Below are 9,266 nucleotides of genomic sequence, written 5' to 3'. Positions count from 1 at the left end.
TGAAAGTCTCTTTCAGTAAGTACCAACCCTACAGTCCTAAAGTTCACGTTACCCTGTTCCCTCCACATTTTCTCCATTTTTTCTTTCTCTCTCTCTCTCTCTCTTTTTTTTTTTTTTTTTCTTAAAGTGCTATCAACTTGAGGGGGTTGAGTCTTAGCTCCATCACTTCCTGGCTATGTAGCGTTAGGCAAGCTACTTAATTTTTATATACCTCAGCTTTCTCATCTGTAAAATGGGTTAACAGTCTGCTTTAGTGATTGCATGGAATATGCAACATGTCAGGCTTGGTAAGCACTCTGAATATTATTTCCTCTTCCTTCCCTTCTTCCTTTGAGTCCTTTTTAAGTACATGCATTAAAACAAACATGTGATATTCATATAGAACATTAGGACAATTTTCAATATAGTCAAGAAGACAATGTAGACTCTAAATTCATTTACGCAACTGGTATCTTAAAAAATAGAAAAGTCCACTTGGGAAGATGAAAAAATTCTGGAGATAGTGGTGATGGCTACCTAACGATGTGAATGTACTTAATGCCAGAGAACACCTAAAAATGGTCAAAAGGGTAAACTCTATGTTCTATGTATTTTACCAAAATGTAAAATACTTAAAATTGAGATATTTAAGTTAAAATTGTGTTGAGAAAATAGAAAAGAGTTCATTCTGAATTTATTTTCCTTACTGGGCAAGGAAAAAAAAATAGATCCATGAATGTTTAATACTTGACATGCCTTTGCCAATAATTTAACATTTTTTACAAAGTGTTCACTATTGTATAAGTCTATTCAGATTTCTTTGATCCTGAAATGTTGGCAGACGTTGACACTATAATAAAAATTCATTCAAAAGCATTCTTTAAATTTTTCTCAAAATTTAAAAGTATATCAAAATGCTTTGTTCTTTATAAGGGTAACTAACAGTCCCTTCAGCTGAGGCTTGGAACAGAGTCAAACTCCTAATGGAACGGGAAAGATCTCTTATCAGAGAAATACAGAGGGTGAAGCCCTCATGGGCTTTATAATACTAGGAGGTTTCTCTCTCTCTCCCCGCCCCCCTTTTCTGAGGAAGAGAAGGGAAGGAAGCAGGAGCCCTGATGCTACGCAAGCAAATTGGTTCAAATACCCCAGAAAGAAGGAAAACAGGAGAAGAGAGCATTTCACTGACAATCAGTGGCCTTGGGAACCTTGACCCTGGATTCATCTGAAGTGGTTTCGTCAGTCCTCAAATGCATATGGGCTTGCTTTTAAGGGTGCTGTGCTGGGTTCTTGCTCATAAATTAGGTCATTTAAAAGTTACCCCTGTCCTGTGAAATACCACTACCCCATTTTTAAAAATGTTTTTAATGAGGTTCAAAGAGGTTAAATAAATTGCCCATTTACCATGATTGAAGCTATTAATAATATCTGGTCAGAGTAATTTAATAGAGCTATTCTTATCAGAACCATGTTTCTGCAGAAGTATGGAGACCAGTGTGTGTGTGTCAGGAAAGGGGCCCGTCCTCCCTGCCCACCCCGGGGCTGCTGTCCAAGCTCCTGAAGGTAGAGCCTCTCTCGCTGCTGATGTGTGTTTGGGGGACAGTCTATGCCCAGACTGGCTTGTCCTTCCTCCCCTTCGTGTGGACACAGTGCAACCCGGTCACTTGGGCCTCCTCAATGCTCGTTAGGTTTCCCCCACGAGGCCCCGTGATAGAGTACAGGGTGTGAACAAGGCAGGGGTATCGTGTGAACATAGTGTCCACGCTCAGGGCCCTTCCAGTGTGGCAGGGAACTTGTTATAAAGTACGAAATGTGAACACAGGACAGACTACTGTAGTTACATTAGTTACCCATCACTGTTGCAATGAATTACCACTAACTCAAAGGCCTGCACAACACAAATTTCTCATCTCTCAGTGCTGGAGGTCAGAAGCCTGAAACGGGTCTCACAGGACCAAAACCCAGGTGTAAGCAGGACTGCATTCCTCCTGGATGCTCTAGGGGAAAAGCCACATGTGTGCCCTCCGCGGTTTCTAGAGGCCACCCACATTCCTTGCTCGTGTCACCTTCCTCCATCTTCAGAAGGCTGCATCTCTCTGTGCCTTTCTGCCATGGTCACACCTTCCTGTGAGTCTCTCCTGTCCCCCACCATCCACCTTTAAGGATGCTTGTGATTACACTGGTCCCACTGGGATAATCCAGGGTCATCTTCACACCTAGAGGTCCTTAACTTAATCACACCTGCAAAGGTCTCTTTGCTATGTATGGCAACAGGTTCTGGGGATTAGGACACGGACATCTCTGGGGGCCACTATTCTGTGTTCCTTGCCAACCCAGATCAGAGGACACAGGACAGGCTCCCACAGAAGGGGCTAAACTCAGCTAAGACCCTTCCTAGCTTTTTAAAAAATGAAACCAATTCTTTGTTAAATTAAAATAGTCAAGCCTAGTGCCACAAGGTAACGGCAAATCCCAGATAATGTTGAATTGTGCATAGTCAGTTACAGAGAGGTGACCGGTTTGTCTGAGCTAACGGCCAGCGTGAGAGTCTTTGTGCGTGGTGTGGCAGTCTCCCAAAAAATGAACATGGAATTACCATATCATCCAGCCTCTGGTTCTGCCTCTGGGTATGGACCCAAAGGAACTGAAATCAGGGATGTGAACAGATATTTGTACACCCAAGATATGTCAATGACGAATGAATAAACAAAATGTGGTCTATACACACAATGGAACATTATTCAGCCTCAAAAAGGAAGGAAATGCTGACACATATTACGCCATGGATGAATCTTGAAGATACTGTGCTCAGGGAAATAAGCCAGTCACAAAAGGACAAACATTGTATGATTTCTCTTACACAAGATGCCCAGAGTGGCCAAATTCATAAAGACAGAAAGTAGAAGGTGGTTCCCAGAGGCTGGGGGGAGGGAGGGGGAGCCGCTGCCTGAGGGGACAGAGTTTCAGGTCTGCGAGATGGAAAGTTCTGGAGATGGACGGTGGCGATGGCTGCACACAACGTGAGTGTACTTAATGCCACCGAACTGTGCACTTAAAATCATTAAGATGGTAAATTTTATGTTATGCATATCTTACCACAAATTTTTTAGCAACTGTGGTTTTTTTTTTTTGTTTTTTTTTTTTTTCAACCATTGATTAAGAAATGAAACCGAAATGCTGAAAAGTTAAGCTTGGAGGAAGTTAAAAGTGCCGTCCTTTAGTACATTTTTAGGTTTTGTTTTTTGTTTTTTTTTTTTTTAATCAGCTCTTCTATTGCCGGAGTTTACGTTGGTCTACATGGGCAGTCCAGGCGGGGACAGCAAAGGGGCCAAGCTGTCCCCGCACACCTTCCTCGGCCTTGGGATCTAAGCCAGATCTTTCTTTCTGTTTTGAATTTGTCCTTTCCCCTGTCAGTGTCCCATTTCAGTCAGCTTTCCTGGAGCCCCGTGACGGCTCGGCTGCCCCGCCAGCACCTGCGGCTGTCGCTGCTCCTCGCCCTGAGCCCGCGGTCCCCACAGCCGCCGGCAGCGCTTGGGAAGGGGCCCGGGGCTCCGAGTCCTCAGGTGCAGGCAGCGAACCCAGACCCTCGCACGCAGTCCTCCGTATTATGTTCGCATCCCCGCAAGATTACATTTCCCTTAAACGTTCCGATGTTTAGGCGGCGCCTTGTTCGCTCGTCTCCTCCTTGAAAACAAGAGCGCGCCAGCCGCGCTCCGGGCCGCGGGGACAGGACACTGAGTTCGCGTGAGGGTGGACAGGTCCCTCGCAGAGCCCGGCTCTGTCCCGTGCGCTCCCAGGACCCTCGAAGCTCTGGTGGCTGGGACACAGGAGATGAGACTTCGAGGCAGCCACGTGGCCCTGCGCAGATACATAGAGGGGCACCAACGGGGAAAGGCCACACTCCGGGCAGGAAGCCAGCTGGGCCTGAGGGACGGTCGGCAGGTCTGCGGATGGGGACACCGGAAGTGCGCAACGCCCCGCTCCGCGCACGTGCAGCGACCGCGCTCAGCTGCGGGCATTGTTACTGAGTGACTTGGGACATACTTCAATCCAATCCAGAATGCATGTTGGGCTTGTCATTTTAACCCAAAAATAACATGTCTTAATTAATTATTTTATGACCCAAGCACAGACCCAGTCCGTGGTCTTTCTTCATAGAGTTTAGAAAACAGGAATTGGAGGAGTCACAATTGGCATCTCTCAAAGACGGACCACAGGAGAATTCCCAACAGCTCGACAAGTGGAATTAAATTCTTGCTCTGATTCCATGAGTGTCCAGCAGCCTTGCAGCTGTCACTCGGTTTCCCACGTGGGGTCTCCTGCAAAGGGCCAGGGGCGGGGCGTGTCCAATCCTGGGGGGTCCCCGTACAAAATGCGCTGAAGGTTTGAGTTCTAATCCTGCCACGGACAAGCTGCCCAGCTTTCAGTGTGCGTTTTTACCTCTCTGGGTCTCAGTTTCTTGGACTACATTATCTCAGACGTCTCTTTGGCCCTCACAGCCTATGACTGTGACCATTCCAGTCCGCTGGCAGTTACATTTGTCACAGCACTAAATGAACTCAGTATTCTCCTTTTATCACTTGGCCTCTCCCGAGGTTGATTTAGATGTGCCGCTTTCTCTGATTCTGATTATTCCAGGGGGAAATAATGAAAATTTAGTTTCTGGATTCATTAGCCTGAGAACAAAGACCTACCTTACGGAGAGACACCCCAAATTTAGTAATTCTGTCTTCAAATTTTTCAAATACATAAGCTCCAGCCTCTTTTCCATCTGAAAAATAAAAGTAAAGCTAAACTTCAGTTTGCAAAGAATGATTGAATGTTTAAGGGGAAAAAAAGTTTATGAATTATACATCTGAGTTAGCACAAGTTATATCATTTATTTACTTTACAAGTGTCACTGAGCTGCAAATTTACACTACCAGTCAGATAGGAAAAAGAAAATGTAGTCTCTTTAGTTTTGGTCTGTACCTGGTCTGCTCTTCCTCCTGAGCTCCCACCTGTCAGGGTACAGAGGAAAGATAGTTAACGTATAGACTGGTTTTCAGCCTTAGTTAGATGCAGTAACGTAAGCAATCTTTTTGGCGCTCAGTTTTAGGGGAATGCTGTCTCCATGCCCCTTTTCCATACCCACCCCTTCCAAGACAGTATCTGGACATGAGGGAGGAGGAGGCTTCCTGTGATCTCATGATGGTGGGATGAAGGGTTTTGGGGACCCAGGGACTATCCTCAGCCTCTTGCTGTCTTGGCCAACCTGGCTGGATTTTGTTGTTGGATCTGCCAGTCTGCTGGTGATGTCTGTGCCCCACGAACCCATGCCTCTTCTTTGCCAGTGGGATCTCCCGTTGTCTCAGTCTTCTGGGCTCTAGCTGGCCAATAGACCACTGAGGCTAAGTTCCCTGCCCAGGCTCTGTTGGGGGGGGGGGGTGCCCTTACCTTACCTTACCACAATTGGCCCCTGGTGACTCACTGCCTTTCTGCTCAGTGCTTATGCCACGACAGAAACAAAGTAGGGATGAGAGTGTTAAGTAGACTCATTCTCTATGCAAACACGTCACAGTACCATGTTGGATCACCCCACAATGGCCTAAGTCCCCGCATAGCATTTTTTCCAATGTTCTAAATGATAAACAGGGAAAGCATGCCCAATCCCTCTACCCACTCCTGTGCTTTCTATGATTTATCTGTCACCAGCCCTGTGCTGGTAGTTTAACAACAGGCTTTCCAGGCTTTGAATTGTTTGCCACTTACCATGATGTAAATATTCCCACCATGTCCAATCTTACACTGCTAACTATTTAACCATCAGCTTGCAAAATTCCTGGAGTTTTAACCATCAGCTCTCAAGAGCTGGTACAAACCGGCTCCCACACACTGCTGTCTGACACTCTCAATCCTCTTCAAGCATAAAGACAGAAAATTGCAACAAAGTTCCAACCAGCTACCTCTCCTGCCTCTTTCCCTGTATTTTTTCTCTTATCATCTCCAAGAACATTATCGCTTCTCAGCGTTTTGGCTAAGATCAAGTGTAGTATAATCTCCAAGAATGAGAAGGGATGAATTTTCTCCCTTTTTTTTAATACCCGGAGCAGCAATCTGCACAGATAAGACAGGCATCTTCTCTACACTTAGTCATGAACTCCAAGATCTGAGCTCCCCAGCATAGGTTCTTAAGATGCTAAATAGCAGCTAAAAATATTAAACTATGTTTTTCTTTCCCAAGTCCTATTGTAAGGCTGTTATAACAAAATCTGAATTCAGAAACTGAATATCCTATCATTCATACTGGATCATTTCTATTGATCTACCTTTAAGTTCACCGATGCTTTTTGTCATTTCCATGGAGGCCATTCAGTTAGTTTTTAAAATTTTGGTTATTATATTTTTTGCTTCTAAAATTCCCATTTGATTCTTTTTTCTGTTTAGTATCTTTATTTATATACTGAGATGTTCTTTCTTTCCATTCATTTCAAGAGGGTTTTCCCTTGCTGCATTGAGCATTTTTGTAATCACTGCTTTAAAGTCTTTGTCAGGTAATTTCAACATCTGTGATATCCTGACCTTGGCATTTGCTGGGGCTTGCTTTTCCTATGCAAGTTGAGATTTTCCTGGATCTTTGTATGCCAACTAATTTTGAATTCTTTCCTGAATATTTTAGATATCATTTTATAAGGCTTTAGGTCTTATTTAAATCCCATGAGAAATGTTGATATTTTCAGTTGGGCAGGCAAACTGCTTTGTTTAGCAAACTCTATTGAATTCAGGCTGTAAATTCTAACCAACTTTCTCTCAATGTGGTTTCAAGGTCAGTGTCATCTTCAAAACTTTTGCAGTGCTATTCAGACGTGTCCTATATGTGTGCCATCCAGTGACGAGTCTGGCGCTGGACTGCAATCTGTCCCCAGTTCAGTTCTCAATGATGTTCTGTTTAGAGTTAGGCCTGTGCACATTTAGCTCAGGAATGAGCTCTGGAGCTCATAAACAAATTTCTGAGGTTGATCTTCTTAGATCCTTCCGCCCCACGTTCTCCCCAGTGCTTCCTGCTTCCCTGGGGCTCTCTTTTCTGTTTCTAGCCAGAAAGCTGGGGATCTATTCACCTCACTCTGCCACACACTCGCTGCAACTGAGCCCATATCTGGGGCCAAATGGTGGAATAAAGAATTTCAAAAATCAACAAGGGTCCAGCCCACACTCTTCGGGCCACAGCTCCTTCAATTGGAGGGGAAGTTTCCCTCTCTCAGAGGTTTGGGCTCTTGGGGGTCCCCCCTGCTGCCACTGTCTCTGGTGCCATCTCAGGATTGCTTGGGGACTGCGATGTAAGAGATTGGAGAAAAAAAGTAAAAAGGAAAACTTCCCCAACTCTTTCTTAGTATTAAACGACACCTTTGCCACTTCTCAAGCCTGAACCAGTGAGCTTTTCCCGGATCTTCCTCAGTGCCGTGTTTCAGGATGTGCTGAGTCCAGGAAATACTGGAGGGGGAAGAAATGTAAAATCACTACCAGTTTAGCAGTACTTCAAATTCTAGGCGTCTTCTCCAATCCACCTGCTTCTGTTTACTTTTCAGAGCACTCGAGTATCTGCTCCATGCATTCTGTCCAGGTTTTATGGCTGATTTCAGTGGCAGAGACAGGGTGGCGTGTATTTAATCCATTTTACCTGGAGCCAGAGCCCCCACAGTGTGAGCAGAGAGATCTTGCTAAAGCACAAATCTAGTCCTCTCTGCTTAAAGTCTTTAAACCACTCCCGACCCCTGTGCCCTTAAACCCTTCCATCTGTGATGCCATCACCTCTGTAATCTGTCGTCCTCTCCTCTCTCTCCAACTTCCCATTCCCACCTCTCACTCTGCCCAGCAGCAGCACTGAGCCACACGCAGCTTCTGGAACACACATGCTCTCCTGACCTCCCGGCCTTAGCACAGGCAGGTTTCTTACCTAGAAGATGCCTCTCCCTTTTGTCTCTGGCTACTTTCCCATAGGTCTTAGAGATGCTGCTTTCTCTAGGCAACACTTCCTTATCCACAAAAATGGGTTGGCTTTCCCTACTATGAGTCCCATTGCATCCTATGACAATACTCACCACTCTGTGCTATGACTGTCTGTTTATCTATCTGTCTTCCCCAATAGATGGTGAGTATCTTGAAGGCAGGCACTGTGTCTTCACCAGTTCCTAATAGAGGGTCTGGCACATCATAGGTTCTCAATGAACATCTGTGGAACTGAACTTGGGTACCAATAGTGCCTCTGGGAAGCGGACTTCCTACCCTGATAACAACCTGCCATTGGTTCTTTGTCAACAACATGCTCTACCCTGGATCTTAGACTTCACCTTAGATTGATGACACTGCATCTTTCTAAACCCCCGTTACCTGAACCACCAGATTTCTAGCCTGTCTTCTGACTCAGGGGACCGAGTGCGGCCCCCTGACATGACCACCCCTTGACCTCAGTCTGTACCTGAGGAGCTGAATCATATTGGTACCCACAGTGCCCTTGGGAAGTGGGTTTCCTCCCCCTAAACCTCTGTCTCCTTTGTCCCATCCCCTAACAACCACCAGATACTGACAAAGGGAACCATGGAGCCCTTGTTCCCTTACCCACCCCCATCCCATTTGTCTGCCTAGACCTCGTCCAAAAGAAATCTGACATGCAAGCCATAGAGGTCATTTTAAATTTTCTAGTAGTCACATTTTTTTAAAAAAAAAAAAAAAAACAAAGAAACAGGTGAAATTAAGTTTAATATTAATAACATATTTTATTTAACCCAATTATCCAAAATGTTATTTCAACCTGCAACCAATATTTTAAAAAATCATTGCAGAGATATTTTACATTCTTGTTTTTATACTAAGACTTCAAAATCCAGTCTGCATTTTATACTTACAGCAAATCTCATTTGGACTAGCCTCATGTCAAGTGCTTAATGGGCACTTGTGGTCAGTGGGTACTGTATTAAATAGCACATGACTTGAGATTAGGTATTAATATTAATAATAATAGCTAATACTGTGTACTTAGAACATGCTCAGCACTCTACTGAGCCCTGAAGACTTTCCATGTATTACAGACTTAATTCTCACAGCAATCTCCTAAGCTAGGCACTGTTATTAATCCCCTATTATAAATGAAGAAACAGTGTCACAGACCAAGCACTTGCCCCAGGTGACACAAGCTGTTGAGGGGCAGAGCCAAAGCTAGAAGCAGACTGGTGTGTCTCTGGGTTCATGCATTCATCACAACTGTGACACTGCCTCCTGACCCATGGGACAGTTCGTAAACTTACGGAATT

General features: G+C 44.8%; 1 pseudogene; it reads left to right on the top strand.

The window, feature by feature from the left end:
• Positions 1-5,975: 5,975 nt before the first annotated feature.
• Positions 5,976-6,140, top strand: LOC138399281 (U2 spliceosomal RNA; annotated as a pseudogene).
• The last annotated feature ends 3,126 nt before the right edge of the window (positions 6,141-9,266 follow it).

The sequence above is a fragment of the Eulemur rufifrons genome, chromosome 18 (assembly GCF_041146395.1).
Source record: "Eulemur rufifrons isolate Redbay chromosome 18, OSU_ERuf_1, whole genome shotgun sequence".
Lineage (NCBI taxonomy): Eukaryota > Metazoa > Chordata > Mammalia > Primates > Lemuridae > Eulemur > Eulemur rufifrons.
This window is presented reverse-complemented; position numbering and strand designations above follow the sequence as displayed.